This window comes from Podarcis erhardii, assembly GCF_964252035.2.
Source record: "Podarcis erhardii genome assembly, chromosome: 5".
Lineage (NCBI taxonomy): Eukaryota > Metazoa > Chordata > Lepidosauria > Squamata > Lacertidae > Podarcis > Podarcis erhardii.
In genome coordinates this window covers 78,651,924-78,668,315 of record NC_138509.1, presented here as the reverse complement: position 1 = coordinate 78,668,315, position 16,392 = coordinate 78,651,924, and positions in this window count along the sequence as shown.

Here is a 16,392-nt window from a genome sequence, read left to right as displayed (position 1 = left end):
TTACTTGCTTGTCACCACCTGCTGGCCATATATTTCATAAACAATCTCCCTTTGCCAGCGATATAATGATATTTATTTAAACACCAGTAGCCTCACAATAAAGTTGCTCAACCATTTTCCTGGGGCCTTTAGGTTTAAATGAACCTCATGCAAAAAAAACAGCTGCCAGTTGAAACTGTTGGCTGCATCTACATTGATGAAAGTGAGGACTATATTGGCAGAGCAGCCATGTTACCTATTGTTTTATTCATTTGTTCATTTATTTAAACAATTTATATACCCCAGGATGACAAAAGTCTCCAAGTGGTTTCGAAAGATACACTACATAAATAAATAAAAAATCAGCTAAAACTATAAAATCAAATTGCAATTAAAATGCCTGATAGAATTAAACAAAAGTATTTGGTAGACAGCAGAAGTTCAGTAGGGAGAGGGCCTGTTTGACCTTAACTAGAAGGGAGTTCCATAAAACTAGGCCCACAATACTGAGCACAGGGTTCCTGGTGGATGCATGCAGTATATCTGCATGCCTTCTAACTTTTCCCGATGCAAAATCAGGACGGGTGTTTTCCAGGACATGCTGTCAGGTGAATCACATGACCTGCATCTTGCTCTTGGCCTGACAAAAACACATTTTTTTTTGGGGGGGGGAGATCTTACTTAATAATAATTTATTCTTTCTACCCCTCCCATCTGGCTGAGCTTTGCCAGCCACTCTGGGCGGCTTTCAACAGAACATTAAAAACTGAATAAAACTTCAAACATTAAAAACTTCCCTAAACAGGGCTGCCTTCAGATGTCTTCTAAAAGTTGATAGTTGTTTATTTCCTTGACATCTGACGGGAAGGCATTCCACAGGGCGGGTGCCACTACCGAGAAGGTCCTCTGCCTGGTTCCTTTAACCTCACTTCCTGCAGTGAGGGTACTGCCAGAAGGCCCTCTGCGCTGGACATCAGTTTCCAGGCTGAACAATGGGGGTGGAGATGCTCCTTCAGGTGTACTGGGCCGAGGCCATTTAGGGCTTTAAAGGTCAGCATCAACACTTTGAATTGGCCTCGGAAATGTACTGGGGGGGACTGGTGTTATATGGTCTCGGCGGACACTCCCAGTCACCAGTTTTGCTGCTGCATTCTGAAGTAGTTGTAGTTTCTGGGTCACCTTCAAAGGTAGCCCCTCATAGAACACAGTAGTACAAGCAGGAGATAACTAGAGCATGCACCACTCTGGCGAGATTACCAGCTCCATCTGAACAGCTGCCCTGGACATAGAATTGACCTGCGCATCGATGGACAGCTGTGAGTCCAAAATGACTGCACTCCTGGTCCTTCAGGGGTACACTTACCCCATTCAGGACCAGGGAGCCCTCCACAACTGCCCATCCCCTGTCCCCCCAAAACCGTACTTCTGTCTTGTGAGGATTCAGCCTCAATCTCTTAGCCACTATCCATCCTCTAACCACCTCCAGGCACTCACACAGGACATTCACTGCCTTCACTGGTTCTGATTTAAAAGAGAGGTAGAGCTGGGTATCATCTGCATACTGATGAACACCCAGCCCAATGGCTTCATATAAATGTTAAAAAGCATAGGGGAAAGGACAGAACCCTGAGACACCCCACAAATGGAGTCTGGACACTTATTCCCCCACCCCCAGGAGGAAGGAGCAGAACCACTGTACAACAGTGCTCCCAGCTCCTCTAGACAGTCCTGAAGGATGTTATGGTCGATGGTATCGATGGCACCCACAAATGTACATTTTTGGGGAGATGTGCAAGATTGCGGCCCTGAAAAAAGTGTGTGATATCGTGGCACCCAAAATGGCCACCGAGCTCTCGTGATAGAAAACGGGATGTCCTGTTTCCCCCCAAGGGCACTTGCATTTGCACCATAGGTGATCACTAACAATGACTCCCCCCAAGACCTCAGTGATCAGGCAGGGATATAAGGGATTAGGCAGTCTTTTATTTAGTAAATTCATTCCCCACTCCATGAACATCTACGGGCTCAGGGCAAATGACAATCAAAAACAGATGCAGAGGGCACTTCCAGACTGCCAGTATATTTGGGTGGGGTTCACTTATGTAGGGCTTATGATGTCAGGGACTGGACAGAGGAGGAATGGTGGAGACCGCCTCCCCAGCCTGACCCTTCCAGAGAAGAGGAAGACAGAATAGATTTATAACAGTGGCTTGCAGGAGGTTGCAGCTCAGAGGCAGATGAGGGGGGAAATTGGGAGATAATGGGAGAGGAGAAGGAGGCAGAGCCAGAGCAGCTGGAAATCATTCCACATCCACCATCTCCCAAAACCTGGTGAGCATTGAAAGTAGGAGAGCAAAGGGCTCAGAGACAGATGGCCCTAAGCGGGTGATGCTGCTGACGAATGAGGAAGTAGGAGAGATGGGGTGGTGGTGGTGGAGAGTTACTCAGAGCAACATCATTACTCCAAGAGGCAGCATATCTAAGCCTCTCTCTGTGAATATTGAATAAACAACATTGGCAAGAACTTTCCTTGTCTTATCCATTCCTATCAACGGGGTGTGGATCCTCTGACACCTGACACATCCACACTTCCATCTGCGCCATAATCTCTAGGCATGAATCCAGTAGGTTATTCTTTTGTCCTACCGATTTTCCTGGGAAAACCCACTGTTTACTGATGAATTGGAACAAATGTCCATCACCTGTGGCAAATTCAGGTCACTCAGTGATGGGAAAATGCACTGGAAAGGGCAGCATAATAACATCTGGGCAGAATTTCACTAAATTTGGAAAATGCCTGGGAAAATCCAGGCAAGGTGGGGTGGTGGTGGTGTAATCCACAAAAAATACCCTGAAAGGCCCCCCAACTCAACCACTTTGTCTGAATGTTCACTTTTGGGAATATAGCAACCCTAGATAACACTAGCTTTCATACATTGCCTTACATCCCTGCAAACAAATTAAGATGGATGCTCAATAAACAGGTCATTGGCTAACTAACGTCTTGGGGAAGAAGAATGGAAAAACAATACATTCGGAAGTGAGCCATGGAAAGCTGCGCTTGCTCTTTTGCTTTACTCCCACGGCCAATAGAAGGCACCATTTTTTTCCAAGCTGTTTTCATGACATACTTTTGTTTCAGCGGAGGCCTTGTTGAGAAACATGTGCAGCCTGAATTGCACAGGATGTGACAGAATCCCATTCGAAAATAGTGACAGTCTGGAAGCCCCCTTAGAGAAAGATGCAAAAAGAAGCAGGAAACTCTTCCATTGTGGAACAGACTCTATCTCCAGTGACAGAGTCCATGCTTTGCATTCAAAAAGTCTCACGTTCAGTCTCTGGAATCTCCAGATACAGCTGGAAAGGATTTCTTTCTCTAGAGAGGTGATCTGCTGATACCAGATCATGTAAACAATGCTATGTTATGTTTGTGTTTGTTTGTGTGTGTGCGCGCACTGCTTTTAATTGTTGTTGTTTTTTAACTTGCACATCACCTTGGAACATATTTGAAAGGCAGTTAATAAACGAAAGCACTAATGAAGGGTTGTTGTTTCTGTTTGTTAATATGCGGAGTATTTTTGAGTTTTTATATTGCAAACCATCCTGTGTTCCTCAGATGAAGGGCAGAATGAGAATACAGTGGAACCTCAGGTTGCGGACGTAATCCGTGACGGAAGAATGTCTGCAACCTGCAGCATTTGTAACTTGCAACGCCCTGTCTGTGCATGCTCATGCGCGTGATGTGATTTGGTCTTCTGTGCATGCGCAAAGCGAGATTTAGCGCTGCTGCACATGTGCGAGCGGCGAAACCCAGAAGTAACCCTTTCCAGTACTTCCAGGTTTCCTGCGGTCCGCAACCTGAAAACATGTAACCCGAAGTGTTTGTAACCCAAGGTACCACTGTACAGTGGTGCCCCGCAAGACGAACGCCTCGCAAGACGGAAAACCCGCTAGACGAAAGGGTTTTCCGTTTTGGAGGCGCTTCGCAAAACGAATTTCCCTATAGGCTTGCTTCGCAAGACGAAATGTCTTGCGAGTTCCTGCGGGTTTCCCCCCCTTTCCCCCCCCCTTTTCCTAAGCCACTAAGCCGTTTATCAGCTGATCCGCTAAAAGCCGCTAAACCGCTAATAGCGCTAATCCGCTAAGCTGTCAATGGGCTTGCTTCGCAGGACGAAGAAACCGCTATACGAAGAGCCTCACAGAACGGATTAATTTCGTCTTGCGAGGCACCACTGTATAAGAAATGCTACTACTACTACAGCAACAACAGCAACAACATAGGCAGCAATAATAATAGCAATGACAATAGCAATGAATAATAATAAGGTTGCCTGGCAAACAATATATTTGAGCTTTAATGCATCCCTTTCTTCTGCATGAAGTTTGCTCACACTGATCCAGATGCAGACCTCAAACCTGCTCTGCAAAAGCACTTCAGCTCATGTAATCGGAGGTAACCAATTTTCAACGATGCCCCCTAATTACTGCAGCCCTCTGTGCCATCTCCCATTTTGTCTCAGGCAGCCTTCCAGCCCCCTGAAGCAGCTTTTACTTTTGAGGGCAGGGTGGCACACTTAATTGGGCAGGGGGATTGGCAGAAAACAAATGCCATGACTTGCGTTAGCATAAACATTTTCTACTAAGGCAGAGTGTGCCTTAGCCAAAGGCCTGGTGGAACAGCTCTGTCTTGCAGGCCCTGCAGAAAGATGTCAAGTCCCACAGGGCCCTAGTCTCTTGTAACAGAGCATTCCACCAGATCAGGGCCATAGCCGAAAAAGCCCTGGCTCTGGTTGAGGCCAGCCTAACCTCCCTGTGGCCCGGAACCTCCAAGATGTTTTTGTTTGAAGACTGTAAGATCCTCCATGGGACATACCAGGAGAGGCTGTAGGACGGCTGAGCAAGAGGCGGTGGGCAGACACAAGCCCCACACTTCCGTTTCAAGCAGCACCCAAGCCACCACGACACTCCCAGGAGAGATGTGTGGCTCGGGCATGCTGCAGGCCCCATGGTAAGTGCCAGCCCCCGTGGTGTGGCACCCAGTGCCAGCCACATTTCGTTGCATTTGCTGACTGAACTAAAAAGTTTTCAAAGCCCCAATGTTTATTTTTTTAAATAAAAACTCTTATTTTTGCCATTTTGTCACACACACCCCTCAGTGATGACACGCGGGGCGGCCCACACCCCCTTCCTACACCACTGCCTCAGCCATGGGAGTTATAGGCTACAACATCTGGAAGGCAAATCCACATCTGGATACAACCCGTATATTCCAGAACAAATGTTTTTAGGTGTTTGTTGTTTGATTCTTACCCAGGGGTGCCAGAAAGCTTAAAACTGGGAATGGTCTCTTGAAAAAGAAGATTTCACGGGGAAGAATTGAATAGTAGAGAAACATCTCATTGAGCCTAGATAATATTATTGCTGATATATCACAGACTCCTACTAAATGTAAAGCATAGACCACAATTGTGTAAATATTTCTCCCAAAGTGTTAGAATGCCGCAAGTAATTTAGTAACAAAATCCAACATGTGTTATTTTTATGTGATATCCTATATTTACACAAAGGCATCCATTTACAACATACCTTGTTATTATTTGTGGGGCAAAATTTTTAAAGAAAAATTCTAGCTCCAAAGGAGGGATATTGTGATAGGAATTTTGAGGTCTTACATATATGGTAATGTTCATAAGTGTACCAACCAAGCACGTACATAGATCAGCACAGGAAGACCGACCTGGAACCATTTTTGATTCCCAAACTGTCCCAAACTGACCAAATGTTTTCTCTGCAAGGTCAAGGAAAATGGAAAAGCCTCCCCATTGTCTTTTCCTTCACAAATCCTGTCTTAAGGGTATGTCTGTGTTTGAATAGGGTGTGAGCCTGTGACCTGGCCCAGGAACTAAGTATTTCTCATTACAAAAGACTGGCCAGGCTCCCCAGGCAATCCAATCAAGTAACCTGCCAGACAGGAGATAAACAATGACAGGAGAAAAACAACATTCAAATTTCTGTTTTAGACCGCCTTTTTGTGATATAGGTGTGATGTATCTGGAGGGTGGTCTTAGGTTACACCCCTTCTGTGATGTATGTATGATGTTTCTGGGGGTGGTCTTAATCTACAGGGTGGCAATTTCAAAAGTCTTTATAAGGCCTTGCACACCATTTTTCTGGGTTCCTCCTCCTCTCCTGAGGGTGAGGGGAGCACCCTGTTGCAACAGATCAATAAAGATCAAGCTTACTAGCTGCTTTGCTTCTCAATATTCTCTGGTTGGCCTCTGTTATTTTCTCCTACCGATAGGGAACCTATGTAAGGACTCTATAAGGGAAAAGGGCAATTTTTGTTTACAACAACATCAAATATGCATCTTTCACAGGGTGAAATCCAATGGGGTCCCATCTATGAGTTAAGATTCCCATCCCTCTCCTTGGCACTGCAGTCCCACATACACTCACTAAATCTACCCTGGAAGTTTCAAAGACCATCTGGGTAAAGTTGGGAGGCTGCGGGGATGAGGAGAGGAAAGGGAAATCTCATTATAAACGTGGAAGTCCATTTACTTGACCCTGGATGGTGCCTTCAAGTTTTATTTGTTTTCCATTTTCCGTTTTTAGTTGCATTACAACTCAGAAGCATTTTCTCTGATTATATCTTCCTACCTTGTCCTTTTCAAGAAACAAGCAAACATTTGCTCCATTGACATTTCCAAGGCAAGATCTGTGGGCTCAAGAGACAATGGCTTACCTGTTATTGCTTGAGAAGTGCTTTTGAGAAGAATTGCAATCCTATACGCCAGGCTTTGGCTGGGGCTGATGGGAGTTGTAGTCCAAAAATATCTGGAGGGCACTAGATCGAGGAGGACTACTACTGTATAGACACTTAATGGGGAGTAAGTCCCACTGAATTCAATGCGAAGATCTTCTGAGTAGACATGTATAGGACTGTATTGCAAGTCACAAAGTTTCAAGCTTTCGGTGCATAGCAAATTACTCCACAAGTTTACCCATTAAATTAGAAAATGATAAGCCCGGTTGCAGACTATCATTCAAATGCTTCATCTATATTCCTTCAGGGTAGGAATTTAAAATATTCATTGAATGCAACGTTGTTTTGTGTTATTTAACTCCTTTGCCCTCAACTCACAATTCCCCTCAGGAATAGCTTCTCCTCTTGCTGGTGTAATTGCTCCAACTGCCACTAGAAAGAGCTGTTTATCTTATTTTTAACCATTGAAATGTTTAAGCCTCTGGTTACAGAGGTGTTAATAGGCTGGTAATTATAAGGAATGTTCATGGCAGGAGAAAAGCTTTTCGTTTTGGGGAGGGAGGGGGGAAATCCCATTAAAACTGTAACGATGTTGAAAAGTGTAAGGAGGTTTTACTCTCTTTTCAAAAAACACAGTACAATAACTGTTGCTGTTTGCCTCTTGAGAATCGCAAACGGGAGAGGGTACCAGAGAGGGCTGACAAACGAGGAGCGTTCATGTGGTTTTGACTGCTCCGACACAGAAATAATCACTACCAGCAGCCTAGTGGGTGGGAAAACACTCTAGGGCTGAAAAAAATATTGTAATAAAAATACTGCTTAAAAAATCCCGGAGATGATAGCTTTGCCACGGGACAGGAAGATCTCGCAAAGAATGTTTACAGAGATTATTATTTTGCTCAGGTGACGGAGTCTTGGTGACTTCAGAAAATGCAGCATTTTTGGAATGCTTGCAGATATTAAGCCTGATACAAGTGCATCAGTGGAAGGTGTTGATTCCCTTCTTGACCATGGGTTCTGGCTATGCTTCAGCCTTTAGTGCATGCCTTGGTTTTCAGGTAAAGGTAAAGGGACCCCTGACCATTAGGTCCAGTCGTGACTGACTCTGGGGTTGCGATGCTCATCTCACTTTACTGGCTGAGGGAGCCGGCGTACAGCTTCTGGGTCATGTGGCCAGCATGACTAAGCTGCTTCTGGCAAACCAGAGCAGCACACGGAAATGCCGTTTACCTTCCCACTGGAGTGGTACCTATTTATCTACTTGCACTTTGATGTGCTTTCGAACTGCTAGGTTGGCAGGAGCAGGGACTGAGCAACGGGAGCTCACCCCATCATGGGGATTTGAACCGCTGACATTCTGATTGGCAAGTCCTAGGCTCTGTGGTTAACCCACAGCGCCAGCCACGTCCTTTCATATGATATCATTGTCCAAATGACATCCTTTCTTTATATTTGCAACAGTGGTGGATGGCATGGAGGAGCTGCCGTTCTCGCCTGACCTCTGGACAGCTGAACCACTGCTGCTTACTGAAAAGGAGAGGGGGAGGCAGTGGGGAGGTTGGTGTGGTACGGATGAGACTTACCACAAAATGGAATGCTCCTGTTCAGGGTTCCACCCATACCTTCCCCCAGAATGCTCCATTCCATACTACCATGGTGGTACCAGCATTCTTTGACCAGTGAGCCTGCTCAGTTCTCATTGATTCCTCTATTAAGGTTTTTTTCTGTTGGAAAAAGAAGCCCACTTCTACAAACCATTGGGTTCCCCAAGCCCATTGATCTCTCCCTCTTTTTGTTGGCGGCATCATTTTCATGACAGATGACACCCCCTTCTCTACAGTGAGGAAGAGGTGAGGGAAGATCTACATTAAGAAAATGGTGGGTGGGAGAAAGATCAGCATCAGGATCTGCTGCCCCGGTAGATCCTGTCACCTGAGGCAATCCCTGGAAACAGGACTACACCTGAAGAAGTGATGGCTACTGCTTGGACGATCACAGCCTTAAGCTGATCAGCAGAGTACATAAAGTGTTACAGGGAATCTATTGTGTGTCTCTTAAGATCACTGAAATAAGCCCTGCTTCAGGTGCATCCGCTATTTTGAGATTCATAAGTGGTTAGCATACCAGGGGCTTCTCAGTATTGACACCATCCTTGTTGAATTCTTTGCACAAGAATGCCTGCATCATTCCTGAGTCCTGACCGCTGGTACTGCTAGGGATGATGGGAGTTGTAGTCCAAAAACTGATGGAGACCCAAGTTTGGGAAGCACTGGTCTATGAATTTATCTATCCCTCTTTACAGCCATTGACATTACTGGCCATCTCCACATCTTGCGGTAGTGAGTTTCAGAGTATAGCTAGGTGTAAACCTCCTTTTGCTTGTCCTGAGTCTTCCACTAATTCAGCTTCCCTGGATGACTTTTCATTGAGTTCTAGTATTATGACAGAGGAAAGGAAGCTTCCCCTCTTGCCGTATAGGATTGCCAGATTGCCTTATGCTATTATGCTGATGGACTACCCCCTCCATCTCCAGTATGGTACACTTTTCAAAAAATTGTGATATGCTAGGATTGCCTCCTCCTTCATGGATCACTGCCTTGTCGTGGCGAAGGGGCTTGAATAACGCAGAGAAGCTATGAGCTATGCCATGCAGGGCCACCCAAGATGGACAGGTCAAAGTGGAGAGTTTTGAGCAAATGTGATCCACCTGGAGCAGGAACTGGCCTTACAAATAGCGGGGGAGAGAAGACAAGCTAAATGTGAGGGAGATAGTGAAAGATGCAGGAAATTGAATGCAGATTTCAAAAAAAAAAAAATAGCAAGGAGAGACAAGAAGGCCTTCTTAAACGAGCAATGCAAAGAAATAGAGGAAAACAATAGAATGGGAAAAACCAGAGATCTGTTCAAGAAAACTGAAGATATGAAAGGAACATTTCTTACAAAGATTACCATAATAAAGGACAAAAGTGGTAAGGACCTAACAGAAGCAGAAGACATCAAGAAGAGGTGGCAAGAATACACAGAGGAATTATACCAGAAAGATATGGATGGCTCGTAAACCCCAGGTAGTATGGTTGCTGACCTTGAGCCAGGCATCCTGGAGAGTGAAGTCAAATGGGCCTTAGAAAGCACTGCTAATAACAAGGCCAGTAGAAGTGATGATATTCCAGCTGAACTATTTTAAAAGATGATGCTGTTAAGGTGCTACACTCAATATGCCAGCAAATTTGGAAAACTCAGCAGTGGCCAGAGGATTGGAGAAGATCAGTCTACATCCCAATCCCAAAGAAGGGCAGTGCCAAAGAATGCTCCAACTACTGCACAATTGCACTCATTTCACACACTAGCAAAGTTATGCTTAAAATTCTACAAGGCAGGCTTAAGCAGTATGTGGACCGAGAACTCCCAGAAGAAGCTGGATTTTGAAGGGGCAGAGAAACCAGAGACCAAATTGCAAACATGTGCTGGATTATGGAGAAAGCTAGAGAGTTCCAGAAAGACATCTACTTCTGCTTCATTGACTATGCAAAAGCCTTTGACCGTGTCAACCACAACAAACTATGGCAAGTTCTTAAAGAAATGGGAGTGCCTGATCACCTCATCTGTCTCCTGAGAAATCTCTATGTGGCACAAGAAGCTACAGTTAGAACTAGATATGGAACAACAGATTGGTTCAAAACTGGGAAAGGAGTACGACAAGGCTGTATATTGTCTCCCTGCTTATTTAACTTATATGCAGAATTCATCATGCGAAATGCTGGGCATTGCTGGAAGAAATATCAACAACCTCAGATATGTAGATGACACAACCTTGATGGCAGAAAGTGAGGAGGAATTAAAGAACCTTTTAATGAGGGTGAAAGAGGAGAGCGCAAAATATGAAGCTCAACATAAAAAAAAACCTAAGATCATGGCCACTGGTCCCATCACCTCCTGGCAAATAGAAGGGGAAGAAATGGAGGCAGTGAGAGATTTTACTTTCTTGGGCTCCCTGATCACTGCAGATGGTGACAGCAGCCACAAAATTAAAAGACGCCTGCTTCTTGGGAGAAAAGCAATGACAAACCTAGACAGCATCTTAAAAAGCAGAGACATCACCTTGCCAACAAGGGTACGTATAGTTAAAGCTATGGTTTTCCCAGTAGTGATGTGAAGCTGGACCATCAAGAAGGCTGATCGTCAAAGAATTGATGCTTTTGAATTATGGTGCTGGAGGAGACTCTTGAGAATCCCATGGCCTGCAAGAAGATCAAACCTATCCATTCTTAAGGAAATCAGCCCTGAGTGCTCACTGGAAGGACAGATCTTGAAGCTAACGCTACAATACTTTGGCCACCTCATGAGAAGACAAGACTCCCTGGAAAAGACCCTGCTGTTGGGAAAGATGGAGGGCACAAGGAGAAGGGGACGAAAGAGGATGAGATGGATGGATAGTGTTCTCGAAGCTACCAACATGAGTTTGACCAAACTGCAGGAGGCAGTGGAAGACAGGAGTGCCTGGCGTGCTCTGGTCCATGGGGTTACGACTAAACGACTAAACAACAACAACAGCAGGATTGCCTCACTGACTAGGATATGAGGTGCACACAGAGTATGAATGCATCAGCACAGGATTCCAATAAATATTCTGGCTCCAATAAAAGAAACCTTATCAAGTATCAGGAGGATTAGGGTATGTGTATGTTAATTGCATTTGGTTGCCATCAGGCAAGAAATCTAAATAGGGCAGTTGGGAATATTCTGAGGCAATGATGTGGTGACTCACTTTGAGCATCTGTTATGGCAGCATGAACGAGATATAGTAAACGGGTATTTTGCAAAAAAAGCAATAATAATGGGGATAATATTGATCCCCCCTACTTATTTTCTTCACTTTTCATCCATGGGGCCACCAGTGGAAAGTTAAGTACCTTGAAATACCTAATGAATCCAGTGCTGATTACTATTTTCTTTTAACGGAAGAAATGCCACACTCTCCTTAATCTTGTGGAAGCAGACTAGTGCTTGCTGATCCATAGGCTATCAGACCGTGTGAGCTGAAGAGGCACTGTAAAATCAGACGTGGCAGATGTATCTTCATAATGTAGTTTGTAATGGTCCAGTGGTGCAGCTGCTAGCCTTAAACGGCTGGGGAGAGGAACACATCTGAAAAATTCACAGAGAATTCCCAAAATAAAATATTGTGCTCGAGAGCGTTCCCAAAAGATGCACGTGAAATCTGCTTTAAAGATGGCTGACATTATTTTTGCGGCAGATGCTGTTTGTGTAGGGCTGCCATATGTCCGGATTTTCCTAGAATCGGTCCACGAAATGGTGTCCAGGCGGATTTTTGCCGAATCGGCAAAATGTCAGGGGAAACCCGAACATATGGCAAGTGGAGTGATCTCACTTTTTGGGAATATGGCAACTCTATAACAAAACCATCACAGTGTTATATGGCCAGGCAGGCAGTCCAGTAACCTGAGACAGCAGCCCTTTTTAGGCATTCAGTGTGAATGCTTGGAAGGGTAATTGTGGATCCTGCATTCCCGAGATGCGCTCCCTGGCCAAACCACAGAATCATAGAAGTGTAAGGTTGACAAGGACTCAAGGGTCATCTAGTCTAAACCCCTGCAATCCATGTCCGGCATTCATCTGAAGGGGGATGCCTCAATCATGGGTAGGCTTGCCAACAAGGGAACAAGATCTCTGACTGACCAGTGTTTCTGTTCACATGGTGGAAATTTCATGCCTGAGAAAGGGAGCCCCTGCTGATGAATCCTGGTGTGCTTTTGAGCTGCTAGGTTGGCAGGAGCTGGGACCGAGCAACGGGAGCTCATCCCATCGTGGGGATTCAAACCGCCGACCTTCTGATCAGCAGGCCCTAGGCTCTGTGTTTTAGACCACAGTGCCACCCAGCTTAAGCCAGCACTGAGGGCTGGGGGAAGAGTGTCAAATTGTTGGTTTCTGCTTTCTTCACTGTGCAGCGAAGTGCTTGTCACGAGACAGGTGTTTACATTCCACAGTCTGTGCTGTTGGGTTTTCCCACGGGAAAGGAGACTGGATGTGACGTACACTGGTTTCCTGTTTTTCTCAGTTCTCTCCGTGTTTCAGAGGAGAGAGAATGCTTTCTCTGCTCTCAGAGAAGCAAGATGCTTTTCTGTAATCTACCAGCTTTGAAGTGTAAATAAAATAATCTAAAGCTTGTGGCACGTACTGCTCATCCTTCCGCTGTGCTCCGGACTCTGCAAACACAACATTTTTTGTTATGGGCCCAGAAAACGGATGGACTTCAGAGTGCCGGCAAAGGAATGCAGAAAGACGGATCGGACAATATCTCTGCGCGTCAAATTGATTGATGAGAGGTATGTTGACATGCTCCAGACAGCCTGCCAGCTCCTAATTAATGGCTTTATGGCTGGACTTTGAACTTTTACTGCCGTTTGCTGGGACCAGGCAAAGGCTCAAAGGCACAAGCTTATAGGCTTGGGGGAAACCGAAAGTACCTTTTAAAAGTGCTTTTGGAATAAAGCAGCTGCAGAAAACAGTGACGCAGCTTGTTTAAAGCAGCAGAGATGCAGCAGAAGGCTAATGCCAGAGTCATGATGGCTAGCTGCAGAAGGCTGGCTGATGCAAGTGGGGAATCTGATGCCAATCAGCCACATGCTCAGCTCAGAGTAGCCTGTGATACTGCCATGATTCAGAATGAAGCAGACCGCCAGGGTGATAGCTGCATGGGAAAGGGGGAGTCTTCACAGACGTCATCCCAGAGTGCAGTGGAACCACCAGATGGCGCCAAAGCTTTGAAGGCAGTGAAATGCTACTCGTGTGGACGTCTAGGCCATATGAAGAGGGAATGCAAATATCCCAGGGCCAAGACAGAGTAGCGCAGCGAAAGCTCATCGCGTGGAAAAGGCCGAGGCAAAAGCAAAGGTCCGGTGTTCAGGACAATGCAGCACAAGGCAATGGTCTCACGCTTCACTCCAAAGGTTGCAAAGGTCCAGAAAACGTCTAGATCTTTCTTCGTGGTTGATTCAGCAGCGACCCACCACATGTGCAACGATAAGCGACTGTTCGTGTCTTTTACACCGCAGGAAGGTGCGATTCACCAGGCAGATGACCACACAATCCCCAGTAAAGGCTACGGAACTGTTGTTCTTCACAGTTTGGACTTATCGATAAAAGATGTGCTTTACGTACCAGATGCCAAACATAATCTACTCAGTGTTGGACAGCTGAATGAACGGAAAATTGACGTTTCCTTTAAGAACAAAAAGTGCATCATCACAAAGAAAAATGATTATGTATTGCATGCTGAATATGTTGATCGTTTGTATGTTTTGTATTTTGATGATGATGTGCAGGATGAAACTTGTTGCATTGCAGGTTCTAACAAAAGTTTGCATGCAGAATGTATTCACGATTTTCACCGGAAATTTGGTCATTTGCATTTTGAGGCAGTATCTAAAATGCCTGCCTTGGTTGAAGGTATGACTATTAAACCCTGCAGGTACCACATGAAGTGCAAGGCATGCGCAGCAAACAGGGTAAAAATGGCTGCGAAAGGTAAGGTGTCTAGTAGGCAAGCTACAGAACCATACCAAATTGTTCATGCTAATTTGGTTGGACCACTAGCGCCCTCTTTGGGTGGAAACAGGTACTTCATGGTTTTCATTGATGCATTTTCCAGGTATATTTATGTGTAAAATCTCAAGCAGAAATCAGAGGCTTTTCCAAGGTTCAAGGAATTCTGTGCTTGGTTGGAAAATGTGCATGGTAAGAAGATAAAGACTTTTTTCAGTGATCGCGGGGGAGAATTCACTTCTCAGCAGTTTGAAGCTTTTCTGACTGAGAAAGGAATTCAACACGATTTGTCTAGTCCTCGCTCGCCATGGCAGAATGGACTTTGCGAGAGGGCAAATCAGACATTGCTTCAAGGGTTAAAAACCTTGCTACATGATGCAAATCTTCCAGAGAGTTATTGGGCCGAAGCTCTCTCGTGTTTCACTTACAGTTATAATCGCAGGTTATCTTCAGCGATTGGTTGTACCCCGTATGAGAAGATGTTTGGCAAAAAGCCATACATCAAACACATGAAAATTTTTGGTTCTGACATGTGGGTTCACACACCACAAAGCTCCAAGTTAGACAAGCGTGGATTGCATGGTATCTTTCTAGGTTATCAGAAAGGTTCTTACAGAATAATGATGACTGACTCTAAGACAATTAAGCTCACAAGAAGTGTTGAGTACAATGCCAAGTGGGGGGAGAATGTGGGAATTTTCCAATGTTATCCTGATGACAGTGATGAGACTGAGGATAGTCAAAAGCAGCCACAGCAACCCACACCCACTGATGAAGGTTCTGATTCTGAGTCTGAAACTGAATCGGGTGATTCGGAGGATTTCAAGAGTGCGAAAGCCTCTATGCGACCCTCTGAAAGCTCTGACCAAGAATTGGAGGAACCATTGTTCACAATAGGTCATTTTTCTCCTAAGAAGGAAGAGGAGAGTGTTGAAGACCTACGGCTAATTCGCAGGTCACAAAGAGCCACAAAAGGCAGACCTCCAAAGAGATTTGCTGATGAGTTTGCTAAGATAGCAGTAACAGCTGTTAAAAGCTCCAAGAAGGTATTTGAACCTTCAAGTTTCCAAGAAATCCAGGATTTGGATTCAAAGGAAGCTGAGCCATGGTTAAATGCCATGAAGGCTGAGCTTGATTCCTTAGAAAGGAACAAAACATGGGAGCTAGTTCCAGTAGTTCCAGGAATGAAACTGCTTGGAAGCAAATGGGTCTTCAAAGCGAAGACTGATCAAAATGGCAAGATAGTCAGACACAAAGCCAGATTGGTAGCCAGAGGTTTTGCACAGGTACCAGGTGAAGACTATCATGAGACCTACTCACCCACAGTGAGGTATGAGAGCATCAGGCTTACGCTCAAGCTAGCTGCAGAGGAGAATCTACACATTAGTCACCACGATGTGAATACAGCTTTTCTGTACGGATCTCTAGGTGAATCACTTTATATGCTTCCACCTGATGGCGTACAGGTAAAACAGGGATTTGTTTGTGCTCTGAAGAAGTCCCTTTATGGTCTCAAACAAAGTGCACGGTGTTGGCACACAAAACTCACTGAAGTATTGTTTTCTCTGGGTTTTCAGCAAGGGAGAGCTGATCCATGTGTATTTGTCAAAGAGGAGGGGCAAAAGAAACTGTATTGTTTGTTTTATGTTGATGATATTTTATTCTTTTGGAAAGATGTCACAATGTACAATAACGCCCTAGCTCAACTGAAAGAGCACTTTGACATGAAAGATCTTGGTGAGGTAAACAACTACCTATCTCTGGAAATAGAGAGAGATCAAGATGGTAACATTCTAGTACACCAGTCACGGAAAATTGCTGATGTGTTAAGCAAACTAAACCTGATGGATGCTAACCCTGTAGACACACCGATGACAACAGGTTATCAGGTAGATGACACTGAAGAAGCATTTTCTGACACTACACTGTACAGAAGTGTGCTAGGCAAGCTAAACTTCATTGCCAGATGTTCAAGACCTGACATTGCTGTTAGCTGTAATTTGCTAAGCAGACAAGTCAACAATCCTACTGTTAAGGATTGGAAAGCTCTGAAACGCATAGCGCGGTATTTGAAAGGCACTATG